General features: G+C 35.3%; 1 non-coding gene across 1 annotated transcript; it reads left to right on the top strand.

Moving 5' to 3' along the window:
• Positions 1-3,912: 3,912 nt before the first annotated feature.
• On the top strand, positions 3,913-4,011 carry LOC119620388 (small nucleolar RNA U13). Its single transcript, XR_005236920.1, has one exon. It is a non-coding gene; the product is annotated as a small nucleolar RNA U13 (small nucleolar RNA).
• The last annotated feature ends 1,206 nt before the right edge of the window (positions 4,012-5,217 follow it).

The raw sequence follows: 5,217 nt of genomic DNA, 5'->3' as shown, positions 1-5,217 counted from the left end.
CAGAAAAAGCATTTGACAAAATTCAACATTCTTTCACAATACAAAATTTTCAACAAATTAATTATAGGAATGTACCTCAACACAATAAAGCCTGTATATCACAAGCCTATGATAAACATTAAACTCAATGATGAAAAATTGAAATGTTTATCTCTAAGATCAAGAACAAGACCACTCTCCCCACTTCCATTCAACATAGTACTGGGAGTCATAACCAAAGTAATTAGGAAAAGAAATAAAATGCATCCAAATAAAAAAGTTAGTGTCTCTGTTAGATGACATGATCCTATGTAGACAGAATCCTGAAGACTCTACTAAAAAACTGTTAGAACTAATAAGCAAATTCAGAAATTTTGCAGACTAACAAAATCAACAGAAAAATTCAGTTGCATTTCTTTACACTAATAATGATCTATAGAAAAAATCAAGAAAAAGTTATGAGCACATCAAAAACAATAAAATACTTAGGAATAAATTTAACTAAAGAGATAGAATATCTGTACACTGAAAAGTATAAAACATTAATGAAATAAATTGTGGAAGACACAAATAAGTGAAACATAGCCCATATTCATGAACTGAAAGAATTAGTATTGTTAAAAAATCCATACTACTCAAAATGATCTGTAGATTAAATGCAATCCCTATCAAAATGGAATGAACATTTTTCACAGCAATAGAAAAAATAATTCTGATATTTATACGCAACCACAAAAGAGCATGAAAAGCTAAAGCAATCTTGAGTGTAACTACAAAGCTAGAGGTATTAAACGTCCTGATTTCAACTCCATTACAAAACTGTAATAATCAAAACAGATATTGCTGGCATAAAAACACACAGACCAATAAAACAGAATAGAAAGCTCGGAAATAAACTCACATACATGCAGTCAACTAATTCTTTCAACAAAGGCACCAAGAATACACAATGTAAATGACAGACTCTTCTATAAATGATGTTGGGAAATTGGATATCCATATGCAAAGAATCCATGTCTCTCTTATTCCAATCACAAAAGTTAATTCAAAGTGGATTGTAGACTTAACATAGGACCTGGCCCCATAAACTCCTAGGAGGAAGCATGGGGAAAAGTTCCTGGACATTGGTCTCATCTTTGTTTGATGAAAGGGAAATCTACAGAATGGGAGAAAATATTTGTATACCATACATCCAATAAGGAGTTAATACCCAAAATATATAAAGAACTTATACAACCAAATAGCAAACAAACAAGCTTCTAAATAGGCAAAAGATATTTTAAAAATGATTTCATAAAATGGGCAAAGGATCTGAATAGACATTTTTCCCAAGAAGACACACAAATGGCCAACAGGTATATGGAAAAAAATGCTCAAAATCAGAAATAATCAAGGCAAATCAAAATCTCACTAAGATATCACCTACCACCTGTTAGATTGCCTTTTATCAAAAAATCCAATGATAACATGTGTTGGCAAGGATGTAAAGGAAACCTGATATGGTTTGGCTGTGTCCCCACCCAAATCCCATCTTGAATTGTAGTTCCCATAGTCCTCACATGTCATGGGAGAGACCCAGTGAAAGGTAATTGAATCATGGGGGCAGTTTTCTCGTGCTATTCTTGTGATGGTGAGTAAGTTCTCACAAGATCTGATGACTTTATATGGGGTTTTATCCTTCACTCAGTTCTCAATCTTCTCTCTCTTGCCACCACGTGAAGAAAGACATGTTTCCTTCCTCTTCCACCATGACTGTGACTGTAAGTTTCCTGAGGCCTTCCCAGCCATGCTGAAATGTAGGTCAATTAAACCTCTTTCCTTTATAAATTACCCAGTCTCAGATATGTCTTTATTAGCAGTGTGAGAACAGACTAATACAAAGCCCTTGTAAACTTTTGGTGGAGATATAAATTAGTACAACCATTATTGAAGGCAGTATGTAGGCTCCTCAAAAAAGTAATAATAAATCTCCCATATGATACAGCAATCCCACTTCTGGGTATGCATGCAAAAGAAATAAAACCACTATCTTAAATACATATCTGCACTCTCAAATTCTCTGCAATATTGTAACACTAGCCAAGATATAGAAACAACTTAAGTGTTCATCTACAGATGCATAGATTTTTTAAATGTGGTGCAAATACACACAATGGATTATTCAGCCTTAAAAAGAAGGAAATTCTGCCATTTGCCACAACATGGATAAACCTGGAGGACATTATGCTAAGTGCAATAAGCCAGACACATAACAACAAATACTACATTATATCGCATATAGGTGGAATCTTTAAAAAAATCAAACTCATGGCAATGAAGAGTAGAGTGGTGGTTAGCAGGGGCTAGGAAATGCCAGGAAAAAGAAGATGTTGGTCAAAGGGTACAAACTTTCAGTGGCAAGATGAGTAAGTACTGGAGACCCAATGTACAGTAGCTTCAGATTTGCTAAGTAGATCTCCGCCGAGCGCGGTGGTTCACACCTGTAATCCCAGCACTTTGGGAGGCCGAGGCGCGTGGATCACGAGGTCAGGAGATCAAGACCATCCTGGCTAACATGGTGAAACCCTGTCTCTACTAAAAATACAAAAAAAAATTTAGCCGGGCATGGTGGTGGGCGCCTGTAGTCCCAGCTACTCGGGAGGCTGAGGCAGGAGAATGGTGTGAACCTGGGAGGCGGAGCTTGCAGTGAGCCGAGATCACGCCGCTGCCCTCCAGCCCGGGCTACAGAGCGAGACTCCGTCTCAAAAAAAAAAAAAAAAAAAAGTAGATTTCAAGTGTTAACACACATACATACACACATTATACACAAATGGTAATCATGTAACATGATGAATATGTTTATTAATTTGGTTGTGGTAATCATTTCATAAGTATGCATATGCCCTAAATACATGCAAATTTTATTTGTAAATCATACCTCAATAAAGCCTGAAAAAATTGTAGTATATATATGCAATGGAATATTATTCAGCCTTTAAAAAGCAAGATACAGAAGGACAAATACTGCATGATCTCACTTATATGTGGAATCTAAAATACTCAAACTGGAGGTGGAATGGTGGTTGCCATGGGGTGGAAAGGAAAGGGAGAAATGAGGAAATATCGATTAAAGGTTACAAAGTCTCAGTTATGCAAAATGAATTTCATTGTTTCTTTTAATGGAGAGTTAATGCACAACATGGTGTCTGTATTACAATGCAATACTGTATTGGACAACTGAAATGTACTAAGGGAGTAGATCTTAAGGGTTCACACCACACACACAAAAAGGTAACCCTGTGAGGTAAGGGATGTGCTGATTATCTTAAATGTGATCATCACTTCACAGTGTATACATATTTCAAAACATCAAGTTGCACACTTAAATATGTACAATTCTTATTTGTCAATTATACGTCAATAAAACTGGGAAACGGGAATGAAGGAGAATAAGCTAGACTATGTGGCCACATGCTGGTTGACCTCCCACTAAAGGTTATTCCTCTTTTCACATAGCTATCATAAATCTCTCTTTTTGGGGTTTCTGTATTTCCTCCCTCTCTCAGTCCCTTCAGGCACAATGGTGTAAACAGCTCCACCGCATCTTACCTCTGATTGTAGCACTGGCCTGTATGGTACTCTATGCCTATAAACTCATAGACAACATCTCTTTAAATAAATCTTTATTATCCTATATTAAGTGTGTCATTAACTTCCTGTTGGAACTCTAAATGATATAATTTTCTATAAATGTATCCTTCCTTGACTGTATAAATTTGTTTCAAACTACTGACTGTACCTTTACAACTAAGATGCTTCAATATATTAGATAATATAAATTTTCACCCTCTCCTTTCTGTTTTAAGAACCTGGGGGGCTTCCATCTTCTGCTTTCATCCATTTCTGTTGTCTCCTATGCCTACTGTACAGCTGTCATCTTAAAAGGGCCTTTTGATCCCTTTGTGGTTCATAAGCATGATGACTGAGTTTTCGCATTCCTGCGTGAGATGTATCTCCCTCAAACCTTATGACGTGCACATTACCTGACTCACATGAAGAAAGATAAAGGAAAAAGAAAAGAGATTGAGATCTTTTTTAAAATAGCTTTAGCCACCCTGCATTGCATATATTAATTTATTGATCTCATTTCTTCCTCTTGTTTTGCTGGGACACATTATCCCATACTTTCAGAAACAAAGAATACTTGTGAAGTAAACTTTATAAATTTTTGCGTGACTAAAGCTTTGTTCTATCTTCCTGATAGATTTATTCTATATAGAATTCTAGGATGAAAATCAGTTTGACAAACTTTTCCACTATATTCCAAGGATCAGTTTGCTACAGAGCATACTCATGCCATTTTAATTTCTGCTCATTTGTGAGCTATGTGGTTTTTTCTTAATAATTTTACAGCATTTTCAGTCATTAAGATGACAAAATTTCATAGTAATGTGCCTTGGGATTTTTTAAAATCTTGTGCTGGGCATTCAGTAAATCTTTCATATTGAGAAAATTAAGCTTTTCTGTTCTAAGAAATTCATTTTCATTGTTTCTTTTAAATCCATCCTTCTCTTTGTCCTCCTAGAATATGTGTGAGTTGAATGGTTTGCCCCTAACTTGACTCCTTATGTTTCTTGTTTTTATCTTTCCTATTTTCTATTTCTTTGACATTTTTACTCTACTTTCATAGAGACTGTACTTTTATGACTTCTTTGACTACTTGTTTTCTTATAATGCCGTACTAATTTGTTTTAATTTTGTTTATTGTTCTTTTTATTTGATTTTATTTACTTTCCAAAAATAAGTTTTTCAATATTTTTTCAATGCATCATATTCTTATTTAAAGATTACAAATATTTTCTTTCATTGATGAGAAGATACAGTTTTTTAAAGTTTTTTTTTCCCTGAATTACCTCTAATTCTACCAGTTTCCTTTTGGTTTTTTTAAAGACTGACTTTTTTCTTTTTTCAAATCCCTTATGCAAATGTTTAATTTATTGGTAGGCTTCTGGTTAGGGTTCCAGTAGAAAGGTAGCCTTTCATTTGTGATCTCCAAAGGCAGATGTGACATTAACATTCAGTTTCTTAAGCAAAGGTGCCAATATTCTGTCTGTGACTCATATGCCACCGATGGCATCTGGGAGCAGAGAGGATGGAAGATCGAACTGTTCCTTTCTCTTAATCTTTATTAGCAGCCCTGAACCTCACCTCCCCCTGACCTGGCATCCTGGCATCCCAATCATCATAGGGATTCCAGGA

This window comes from Chlorocebus sabaeus, chromosome 29 (assembly GCF_047675955.1).
Source record: "Chlorocebus sabaeus isolate Y175 chromosome 29, mChlSab1.0.hap1, whole genome shotgun sequence".
In the NCBI taxonomy this organism is placed as follows: Eukaryota; Metazoa; Chordata; class Mammalia; order Primates; family Cercopithecidae; genus Chlorocebus; species Chlorocebus sabaeus.
The sequence above is the reverse complement of the archived record's forward strand: the minus strand, read 5'-3'. Positions and strand labels throughout refer to the sequence as shown.